Genomic DNA, 13562 nt, shown 5'->3' with positions numbered 1-13562 from the left:
ACATTTTCATTTTGAAAATTATTTAGTTTCCCCTGTTCTCTTTATCTTCTATTAAACAATGACAATAAATAAATCTATTCTATTATTTCAATTAAGTTGAGATATGATAAAGTAGAGGATATACATATTTTACGATTTATAATATAATGAATTATAGAAACATAAGAATTAAAATGGGTTTGATAATTCAAATAGATGTTTAAAATTTCCAACAAATATATTTAAAAAATCCTTAAATGACAAAGATTTTAAAATTAAATAGATATATTTTGATGTATTTTGTATGATTTAAGCAGAATGCCTTAAAGTATGCTATCTAATTTGATTATTTATTTGAACATGAAAACAAAACAGGTGATAATGCGGGGAATTAGCAATAACAAGAGAAATATAACAACTAGAACAGAACACGATCAGAACTAGAACAGAACTAGAACAGAACTAGAACAGAACTAGAACAGAACTAGAACTGAACTAGAACAGAACTAGAACAGAACTAGAACTGAACTAGAACTGAACTAGAACTGAACTAGAACTGAACTAGAACTGAACTAGAACTGAACTAGAACTGAACTAGAACTGAACTAGAACTGAACTAGAACTGAACTAGAACTGAACTAGAACTGAACTAGAACTGAACTAGAACTGAACTAAAACTGAACTAGAACAGAACTAGAACTGAACTAGAACTGAACTAGAACTGAACTAGAACTGAACTAGAACTGAACTAGAACAACTAGAACTGAACTAGAACTGAACTAGAACTGAACTAAAACTGAACTAGAACAGAACTAAAACAGAACTAAAACAGAATTAGAATAGTACTCGAACAGAACTAGAACAAAACTAGAATAGAACTAGAAATGAACTACAACTGAACTAGAATAGAACTAGAATAGAACTAGAACTGAACTAGAACTGAACTAGAACTGAACTAGAACTGAACTAGAACGAACTAGAACTGACTAGAACTGAACTAGAACTGAACTAGAACTGAACTAGAACTGAACTAGAACTGAACTAGAACTGAACTAGAACTGAACTAGAACTGACTAGAACTGAACTAGAACTGAACTAGAACTGAACCTAGAACTGAAACTAGAACTAAAACTGAACTAGACTGAACTAGAACTAAAACTGAACTAGAACTAAAACTGAACTAGAAGTAAAAACTGAACTAGAACTGAACTAGAACTAAAACTTAACTAGAACTGAACTAGAACTGAACTAGAACTGAACTAGAACTGAACTAGAACTGAACTAGAACTGAACTAGAACTGAACTAGAACTGAACTAGAACTGAACTAGAACTGAACAAGAACTGAACTAGAACTGAACTAGAACTGAAATAGAACTGCAACAGAACTGAAATAGATCTAAAATAGGGCTGAACTAGAAATGAACTAGAAATGAACTAGAATGAACCTAGAAATTAACTACAAATGAACTAGAACTGAACTAGAACTGTACTAGAACTGAACTAGAACTGAACTAGAACTGAACTATAACTGAACTAGAACTGAACTAGAACTGAAATAGAACTGCAATAGAACTGAAATAGATCTGAAATAGGACTGAACTAGAAATGAACTAGAAATTAACTACAAATGAACTAGAACTGAACTAGAACTGTACTAGAACTGTACTAGAACTGAACTAGAACTGAACTATAACTGAACTAGAACTGAAATAGAACTGCAATAGAACTGAAATAGATCTGAAATAGGACTGAACTAGAAATGAACTAGAAATGAACTAGAAATGAACTAGAACTGAACTAGAACTGAACTAGAACTGAACTAGAAACTGAAATAGAACTGAATAGATCTGAAATAGGGCTGAACTAGAAATGAACTAGAAATGAACTAGAAATGAACTAGAACTGAACTAGAACTGAACTAGAACTGAACTAGAACTGAACTAGAACTGAACTAGAACTGAACTAGATCTGAACTAGAACTGAACTAGAACTGAACTAGAACAGAACTCCAACTGATCTAGAACCGATTAAAATACATAGTTGTCACTTTGGCAACTTTATTATCATATTGACAACATTGTCGTTATCAGTTGGAAAACCTAGTTGTCTCTAAAACAATCTCTTTGTCAATTGGGCAAGCTATTAAACCAAAAACATTAACAATTTCAAGGACCTGCATTCATTTTCTGAATTACCATTCGAATAGCCTTTAAAATTTAAATACTTTTAAATTCCTTTTTTTTAAAGACGAAAGTACTTTAACTTTTATTTTCTTAAACAATAAGTGCACACTTTTAGGCTAAACCAACAAAAAGAGACAAGTCAACAAGTCTGTCGTTTTAACATTATTATACCCTTAAGCAAATATGCAAATGATATCAAAGGAAAAGCATTGTAAATTTAAAATTGTACATTAAATAAAAAGGAAATAATGATTAAAGGATTTATAAGGAAAAATAAATAAAAAACAAATGTAAATAATAAAAAAATATATTAAATAAAATTAGGATAAACTTCATAGTAATTGAAAGAAAGTAATAAAATGTGTTAACAAAAACTTGAGTTTATACCAAAAGAAAAAGTTAAAATTTTAAATTGAAAAAAAAAAAAACTCTCCCCTTGAGTAAGGCTGTTTTATACCAACATAAAAACTTATTATTTTGAAATATACATTTTAAAAAAGATATTTCATTTTATTTAAATCCTAAAATATGTTTTTTTCATTGTTTATAGTTTAATATTCAGCCAAATATTTCACCCTCAAAAAAAATATTAATCTACTTTTAATATAATTTAAAAATGATTTGCATACTTTTTGGTAAAATAAATAAATTTTAATGAAATTCTGCTTAAATATTTGTTTATATGAACTATAAATTTGGGAAACTAAATTAAGGCATACTTATTTTGCCATTATATTAATATAAAACATAAACTACTTTTAGGATTTTATAAAATATGTTTATATATGAAATAAACTAAATAATTTGCATACTTTTTGGGTTAAGCAAATAAACAAATTATGATTAAATTAAATATTATATAAAATAAAATAGCTATTAGGTACAAAAATGTAAATGTATGTACATAAAACCGCAGGTTGTTAAATAACAATAGTTGTAGTAAATAAATTACAGAAGTAATTATAAAGGACCAAAATCAGTTATAGAGAATTTATAAAATAATAAAGGATAATTTATTAAAAAAGGATTTAAATTCTCTTTTCATTTTTTAATAAATTTACTTTAAATTCATGACCCCCTTTTTCACCTTAACAGACTCTTGAAAAATTCTCTTAATTTATTTAACATTATTTGCGGCAAGAAAAACTCCTTTATTATTTATTCCCCTTTTTTTTTGTGGCTTAAAAAACAATTTCACAACTTTCATTTTTTAAATTGAAAACGTGACTGTTAAAATCTAGGGTATAAAAACAAGAGAGAGAGAGTAAAAATCTGCTTTTATGTAAAATTTAATGCTTTAATCAATCATATTATTAAAAAAAGAAACAACAATACAGCCTGCATACCGCCAGGCTTTAAATGAAATTAACTGTAGCTGTAACGATTAAATGTAGCATAATCATAGGCTTAATAATAATAACAAAATGTTGCTGGTTAATATGTGCGTCTGAAGTAAGTATAGTTAATATTTAATTAACTATGGAAAAGTTACATAAAGAAAAAAGGGAAAAGTAAACTTCATTTTAACATTAAAAAACTGTAGCATACTTTTTTTGTCTTCTACCCACAAAAAAAGCCTAATTAAACACATAAAAGTTTTTCTCTCTTTTTCATCTCACTTTTACTGATGCTCCAACATCTTGCACATAACATCTGTAAATGTAAATTATAATGCTGACAGATTTTATAATTACAAAAATTGCCAGCGCTAAAGAAACAAACCGAAATGACTGAATAAATGAAAGAATGAATGAATGATTTTAAAGAATATTAATGTCGTTCTACCTAAAGGTATTAACAATTTAAAAATGAAGACATACAATAAAAATTAAACGCACACATTCTTACACACTACAAATGTTTACAGTGAAAGGAAAATTTAATTAATTTATGGTATTTACCAAGAGCTTACAACAACTACAACAATAAACGTTAAAGAAAGAATTTGTAAGAAGTTTATTTAAATTGTCTTACAACTACCAAAGAGCGAGAGAGAGGTAGAGAAACACAAACTATACAATTACCCACTACATACAAAAAAAAGTAATTAGTCAAGATTTAACCTAAAAGCATGAAAAAAATTTAGTATACTTTTGGGGATTAAAATATAATCCTTATGTTTTTTTCCAAAATACAAAAATAAACTGGTCAGAAAGGAGAGAGGAAAAGAGTGCAGAGAGCATAAACAAATTAGAGTGTTATATTCCGCTGAGCCGAATTTTAAGTACCCAACAACAACTGAACTATAATTGAACTTGATCTTAACTGCTAAAGAAATAGAACAGAACTAGAAGAGAACCAGAAGAGAACTAGAACTGAATTAGAACTGAACTAGAACTGAACTAGAACTGAACTAGAACTGAACTAGAACTGAACTAGAACTGAACTAGAAACTGAACTAGAACTGAACTAGAACTAAACTAGAACTAAACTAGAACTGAACTAGAACTGAACTAGAACTGAACTAGAACTGAATTAGAACTGAACTAGAACTCAACTAAAACTGAACTAGAACTGAACTAGAACTGAACTAGAACTGAACTAGAACTGAACTAGAACTGAACTAGAACTGAACTAGAACTGAACTAGAACTGAACTAGAACTGAACTAGAACTGAACTAGAACTGAACTAGAACTAAACTAGAACTGATATAGAACTGATCTAAAACTGAACTAGAACTGAACTAGAACTGAACCAGAAAACTGAACTAGAACTGAACTATAACTGAACTAGAACTGAACTAGAACTGAACTAGAACTGAAACTAGAACTGAACTAGAACTAGAACTGAACTAGAACTGAACTAGAACTGAACTAGAACTGTACTAGAACTGAACTAGAACTGAACTAGAACTGAACTAGAACTGAACTAGAACTGAACTAGAACTGAACTAGAACTGAACTAGAACTGAACTAGAACTGAACTAGAACTGAACTAGAACTGAACTAGAACTGAACTAGAACTGAACTAGAACTGAACTAGAACTGAACTAGAACTGAACTAGAACTGAACTAGAACTGAACTAGAAACTGAACTAGAACTGAACTAGAACTGAACTAGAACTGAACTAGAACTGAAACTAGAACTGAACTAGATACTGAACCAGAACTGAACTAGAACTGAACTAGAACTAGAACTGAACTAGAACTGAACTAGAAACTGACTAGAACCGACTAGAACTGAACTAGAACTGAACTAGAAACTGAACTATAACTGAACTAGAACTGAACTAAACCTGAACTAGAACTGAACTAGAACTGCTAGAACTACTGAAACTAGAATGAACTAGAACTGAACTAGAACTGAACTAGAACTGAACTAGAACTGAACTAGAACTGAACTAGAACTGAACTAGAACTGAACCTAGACTGAACTAGAACTGAACCTAGAACTGAACTAGAACTGAACTAGAACTGAACTAGAACTGAACTAGAACTGAACTAGAACTGAACTAGAACTGAACTAGAACTGAACTAGAACTGAACTAGAACTGAACTAGAACTGAACTAGAACTGAACTAGAACTGAAACTAGAACTGAACTAGAACTGAACTAGAACTGTACTAGAACTGAACTACAACTGAACTACAACTGAACTAGAACTAGAACTGAACTATAACTGAATCGAAACTAAATTAGAACTCATTAAAACTAACCAGCATTCGTGTGTTACAAACACATCGTCAAAATCAATATACTTCTCACCTATTTGGGGACGACAGTATAAAAAGACAAAGACAAAAATAAATTGAACCAAAAGTAAGAAAAGTATAAACTCAGAATGCAAGTCACATAAATACAATTAGCCAAAAAGTCCTTGAGTTTAACTCTTTTTTCAGTTTTCCTTTTTTTTGGCAATAAAAAGGAAAACAAAAAAATTAAATATGTATATAGAAAATCAACTTTGTCTGTCCAATATTCAGGATATTCATTCTAACTTTTAACAAAAACACAGTGACACACATACCAAAGAAAGTTTTAAAATATTTACAGGGTGGTTCTTTGGTTGCTTAAGTTTTATAACCACAACGTGAAGTCAAAGGTCAAATGCCACCCAAAAAAGGAAACAGCAGAAAAAGTACAAAACAGAATGAAAAAAAAGAAAAGACGTACCAATAACACAAAAGTGGAAAAGGAAGCAAAAATGCCATGAAAATGTTTTAAGGAAAATCCTTAAAAACAACAACAACCAGAGAGGCAAGAAAAAAGTATATAAAACACAAAACTAAATGAAACAAAAGGACCCTTATAGCGTGTATGAAAATTGGAACACAAACAACACTTCTACAAGAAAAACAAAAAAAATGTAACCCAACATAAACGTTGTCGTCATCATCCTCATCAACATCATCAGAGATGGTTAACAAAATAAAAATGAAAATGGCAAAGAACAAACACTCACAACGTTGGCGGAAAAACAAAGAAAGGAAACTTTGGCAAGGATACACAGAGACATGCAATAGTTTCATCACCATTGCCACCCTCTTGGATCACACGCGTACACTTACAAACACACATATTGCTGCATATAGCGTCCCACCAACAGGCACTTACAAATTTTATCAGTAGAATAACAAACGACGACAAACAATAAAACCCCCACCACTGCTGCTGCCGGCCGACTTACACCCCCAAACCAACCAAAATAAGCGACCAAACAAACAACCACGTACCCCCACATTTATTTCTTTTCAGTATATGGAACACTTAAAAAAGGCAAACAACAGACACATGGAGATACATGTAAAAGATATAAAAAAGAATTGACGATGAGGTGGGCTTCAAAAGTCATCCTTTTGAATTCTGTATGTATTTGTATAGACTCCTGGGAACTATTTAGATCTCTTAATAATTCGATTAAGCATATACAAGAGACCTTAAAACTAAACTAGAACTGAAGAAGAACTGAACTAGAACCGAACTAGAACTGAATTAGAACTAACTAGAACTCAACTAGAACTAAACTAGAACTGAACTAGAACTGAACTAGAACTGAACTAGAACTGAACTAGAACTAAACCAGAACTGAACTAGAACTGAACTAGAACTGAACTAGAACTGAACTAGAACTAAACTAGAACTGAACTAGAACTGAAACTAGAACTGAACTAGAACTGAACTAGAACTGAACTAGAACTGAACTAGAACTGAACTAGAACTGAACTAGAACTGAACTAGAACTGAACTAGAACTGAACTAGAACTGAACTAGAACTGAACTAGAACTGAACTAGAACTGAACTAGAACTGAACTAGAACTGAACTAGAACTGAACTAGAACTGAACTAGAACTGAACTAGAACTGAACTAGAACTGAACTAGAACTGAACTAGAACTGAACTAGAACTAGAACCGAACTAGAACGGAACTAGAACTGAACTAGAACTAGAACCGAACTAGAACCGAACTAACTAGAACTGAACTAGAACTGAACTAGAACTGAACTAGAACTGAACTAGAACTGAACTAGAACTGAACTAGAACCGAACTAGAACCAAACTAGAACCGAACTAGAACTGAACTAGAACTAGAACTGAACTAGAACTGAACTAGAACTGAACTAGAACTGAACTAGAACTGAACTAGAACTGAACTAGAACTGAACTAGAACTGAACTAGAACTGAACTAGAACTGAACTAGAACTGAACTAGAACTAGAACTGAACTAGAAATGAACTAGAACTGAACTAGAACTAGAACTTGAACTAGAACTGAACTAGAACTGAACTACTGAACTAGAACTGAACTAGAACTGAACTAGAACTGAACTAGAACTGAACTAGAACTGAACTAGAACTGAACTAGAACCGAACTAGAACCGAACTAGAACTGAACTAGAACTGACTAGAACTGAACTAGAACTGAACTAGAACCGAACTAGAACCGAACTAGAACTGAACTAGAACTGAACTAGAACTGAACTAGAACTGAACTAGAACTGAACTAGAACTGAACTAGAACTGAACTAGAACTGAACTAGAACTGAACTAGAACTGAACTAGAACTGAACTAAACTGAACTAGATACTGAACTAAACTGAACTAGAACTGAACTAGAACTGAACTAGAACTGACTAGAACTGACTAGAACTGAACTAGAACTGAAACTAGAACTGAACTAGAACTGACAGACTAGAACTAGACTGAACTAGAACTGAACATAGAACTAACTAGAACTGAACTAGAACTGAACTAGAACTGAACTAGAACTGACTAGAACTGAACTAGAACTGAACTAGAACTGAACTATGAAACTGAAACTAGAACTGAACTAGAACTGAACTAACTGACTAGAACTGAACTAGAACTACTAAGAACTGAACTAGAACTGAACTAGAACTGAACTAGAACTGAACTAGAACTGAACTAGAACTGAACTAGAACTAGAACTGAACTAGAACTGAACTAGAACTGAACTAGAACTGAACTAGAACGACTGAATGACTAGAACTGAGCTAGAACTGAACTAGAACTGATTAGAACTGAACTAGAAATGAACTAGAAATGAACTAGAACTGACCTAAAACTGAACTAGAACTGAACTAGAACTGAACTAGAACTGAACTAGAACTGAACTAGAACTGAACTAGAACTGAACTAGAACTGAACTAGAACTAGAACTGAACTAGAACTGAACTAGAACTGAACTAGAACTGAACTAGAACTGAACTAGAACTGAACTAGAACTGAACTAGAACTGAACTAGAACTGAACTAGAACTGAACTAGAACTGAACTAGAACTGAACTAGAACTGACTAGAACTGAACTAGAACTGAACAAGAACTGAACTAGAACTAGAACTGAACTAAAACTGAAACTGAAATAGAACTGAACTAGGACGCAGGATTTAATAGGACCTTTTATGATTTCAGATGATTTTTCCCATGCAGTCGCAGGATGAACCGAACTTCGTTTATTGTTGTCTATCGAAATCACGATATTCCAAGAGCTATCAATACTTTGCACCAGATTTATAATATTCAGAAAAAAACCTTGAGTTTCCCCTCGTTTAACCAAACGACAAACCTAGAAAACGCCAAACAAAGGGAGTGAGACAGACGGACGAAACGATGAACAACAAACATCAAAATGAGAAAATAACAAAATATACTTCCTTTTTTAAGCCACACAATTAAACACATTTGCACTTAAAAACAACAACCAAACCTGCTCCACCTCCCCTTGTTCCACTAAAAATCACTACCATCACTCTCTTTAGAAATTTTAATAGAAAACAAAAACAATTCATACATCTAAGGGTAACAAAAACTCACACACTCTCGCTAAAAGAGGAATTTAATTTAACAAAAAATCAGCAGCAGCAACACAAAAAAAGGTCTAAGAAATGTATAGAAAAAAAATCCTAGAGTGATTTTTTGTTCTAAATTTCCCTATTCACAAGCTGCATACGTTCTTTTTTAACAAATACTACTACTACAACTACTAACTACTAGCAAGAAGAAATAATAAAAAAAAACTAAACCTCCAAGTTGTTGCATACTTAGTGGATGATTGAATTAAATATTCTTTTGTTAAAACACGTTTTCTCACTCACTCTCTTACACACACACACAAAGACATTTAAATGCTAAAAAGCACAAAAACAGTGAGCATTTTTTGCTTTTTATTTTAAATATAATTAAAAAATTAAAGCATACCTTTAGGTAAGGGTATAGAGTTTAAAAACGAATAAAAAAGTAAAGCATAACTAGAGGTATTGTTTTTGTTACAGTATTATGATTATGTTGGCTAAAAAAAATGTTTAAAGAAAATGTGTTGCTCATTATAATAACAATAATATTGTTGAATAATTTTGTTTTGATTTAAAAAAATTTTATTATAAAACTAAAGCATAACCACAGGAGCTATTTAAATGTAGCTTAGATTTGGCAAGTTAAAGGGAATAGGTTAAAATATAAAGTATACTTTGAGGGTATTAAGAAATTATTGTAAGAGTATAGAATAGCCTTAAGGATATTTTATGAGAAATCAATAGTGTCATAAATTTAAGGAAATAAGATTGCTTTTTGTAGCATAATATTAGGGGGAATCAATATGTATTTAGAGGCTTTATTTTATAGTATGTTTTAAGGTACCACTGTTTGGTGAAGAATTACTCAAAATTCGAAATTTAATTTTTATTTAATGTTAACTCTACTGCAACGAATATAAATCTTTTGATTTAAGTCTCGTATTTCTATCTCGTTAGTTTTCCACTAAACTTGCTCTCAATATGGATAGAAAAATAAACAGCCTACATTAAAAGCTCCTCAAATTTCGAAATTATTTCCCATGAAAAGCCCTTAACTTAAAAATACGCATTAAAAATCTATAAAACAAGCAAAAAAAATCGAAAGAGAGGAAAAACTGAACACCATCCTGTATCTAGTTAATACATACATATAAACCACCGTTAATAATGTATGTCATAAGTTATATATGACAAAACACACACACACAAAAAAAGCTAAAAAAAAACTGAAACATTTAAATGGCTGTGCAATTTTCTCACAGCTCAAAACAATGCATTTGTTGTCACAACTCACCCACACCAGGACCCAAACCACTGCCACAATAAACACCCACAAAACCACCACTAAACTACTGTCAAAATGCACTGTCAATATACTTCAAGCCTCATATGCGATGAGATACATACGATGATGCACTGCAACATAAATACAATGGCCAACATTCTAGTAGCGATGCATAAAAATGAAAACGATCAAAAATTGCAAGTTAAAAAAAAAAAAAACAAAATATAAAATAAGGATACGCTTGAAATAATGACATAATGACAAACTTTGTAGTGCTAAAGGATAAAAAAAAGAAACGAAGTGGGTGTTTGGAGGCTGAGGCAACGTTGGTTCTGGATATGGTTCCACCTAACTATGGGCTCCGAAATGAACAACAGCAGATAACAATGGTTTGGTTGGATGGACAGACAGACAGACAGACAAAATTGTTTAAAATGTCATAAATACATACATATATTTACATATTTAGCCCATATTTTTCCTACAACGCCAATATTCTTACATACATCTATATATGTGTGTTTTAAATGGTTAAAGGAAGTAAATATAATTACGGCGTTAAGCCACAAACCACACTGAAGTTTAATTTCCGAACTAGAACAAAACTAAACTAAACCAGAACTAAAGCAGAACTAGAACTAGAACAGAACTAGAATAGAACTAGAACAAGAACAGAACTAAACAGAACTAGAACAGAACTAGAACAGAACTAGAACAGAACTAGAACAGAGCTAGAACAGAGCTAGAACAGAACTAGAACAGAACTAGAACAGAACAGAACTAGAACAGAACTAGAACAGAACTAGAACAGAACTAGAATAGAACTAGAACAGAACTAGAACAGAACTAGAACAGAACTAGAACAGAACTAGAACATGAACTAGAACAGAACTAGAACAGAACTAGAACAGAACTAGAACAGAACTAGAACAGAACTAGAACAGAACTAGAACAGAACTAGAACAGAACTAGAACAGAACTAGAACAGAACTAGAACAGAACTAGAACAGAACTAGAACAGAACTAGAACAGAACTAGAACAGAACTAGAACAGAACTAGAACAGAACTAGAACAGAACTAGAACAGAACTAGAACAGAACTAGAACAGAACTAGAACAGAACTAGAACAGAACTAGAACAGAACTAGAACAGAACTAGAACAGAACTAGAACAGAACTAGAACAGAACTAGAACAGAACTAGAACAGAACTAGAACAGAACTAGAACAGAACTAGAACAGAACTAGAACAGAACTAGAACAGAACTAGAACAGAACTAGAACAGAACTAGAACAGAACTAGAACTACTAGAGAACTAGGACTCAACTAGAACTGAACTAGAACTGAACTAGAACTGAACTAGAACTGAACTAGAACTGAACTAGAACTGAACTAGAACTGAACTAGAACTGAACTAGAACTGAACTAGAACTGAACTAGAACTGAACGAGAACTGAACTAGAACTGAACGAGAACTGAACGAGAACTGAACGAGAACTGAACTAGAACTGAACTAGAACTGAACGAGAACTGAACGAGAACTGAACGAGAACTGAACGAGAACTGAACGAGAACTGAACTAGAACTGAACTAGAACTGAACTAGAACTGAAGTAGAACTGAACTAGAACTGAACTAGAACTGAACTAGAACTGAACTAGAACTGAACTAGAACTGAACCAGAACTGAACTAGAACTGAACTAGAACTGAACTAGAACTGAACTAGAACTGAACTAGAACTGAACTAGAACTGAACTAGAACAGAACCAGAACTGAACTGAACTAGAACAGAACCAGAACTGAACTAGAACTGAACTAGAACTGAACTAGAACTGAACTAGAACTGAACTAGAACAGAACCAGAACTGAACTAGAACAGAACCAGAACTGAACTAGAACTGAACTAGAACAGAACCAGAACTGAACTAGAACTGCACTAGAACTAAACTGTTTCAAATATAATTGGAAATGTTGCAATCAAATTATATTTGAGAACTTTATTCAATTTCATAATTTTCTAATTTAATTTAAAACAAGAAGGAAAGTATAGTCGGGCATGGCCGACCATATGATACCCTACATCACTGAGTATGTTAAAAATGTGGATTATATTTAATAACAAAGCATTTAAGTTGTTTACCTTAATTCCGAAATATTTTAACAATTTGTTCAAAAAAGTGATTTTCTAAAAGAAAGGTTATATGGGGGCAAGGGTAAAAATGGGCCTATCCTTATAAATTTTGGTACATGGCTTTACGTTTACAATAGAGTTATGTATGCTGGATTTCATCGTGATACTTATGTGAAATTGTAATTCAGAAATTTATAATTACATTTCTGAAATGTTCAGAATTTTCCATTTGTATATGGGTTCGCCATAAAGACCAGATTTGGTATCGACTTTAAAAGAATGTTTAGGACCCTTTTTTCGAGTAGCAAAAGATTTGTGTAAAATTGTGTCTAAATTCTAATGGAAGGTATATTTAACGAAAATATTTAATTGTTATAAATAAATGCTGATACAAGAAATGTATCTTTTATTTCAACCTATAATTTTACAACATTTTGAAAAGATGTTCCATAAACTTCAAATACTTTAAAGCTTGTCTTCAAGTAACTTACAAATGCCCAAAAAAAACACCTATAGCTGTAAATTCACTTTAAAAATTTACACTACTAGGTTTAAAAAATGTCAGCCAATATTCTTAAATAATGGGTCTTTTGCTCGTTAAACTCACAAGTACTTCAGCAATATATTTTCAAGTACTCACTGATACACAACAATAACAATAAAAAATATGAGAGCACAACAAAACAATAAAGAGTAAAAGTAAAACAATTTACAAATAAGAGAGCAATGTAA

Source organism: Lucilia sericata, unplaced genomic scaffold, assembly GCF_015586225.1.
Source record: "Lucilia sericata isolate MDLA Ls3-8-SP2 unplaced genomic scaffold, ASM1558622v1 Contig000881F_arrow, whole genome shotgun sequence".
Taxonomy (NCBI): Eukaryota; Metazoa; Arthropoda; class Insecta; order Diptera; family Calliphoridae; genus Lucilia; species Lucilia sericata.
Note: the sequence above shows the minus strand (reverse complement) of the source record.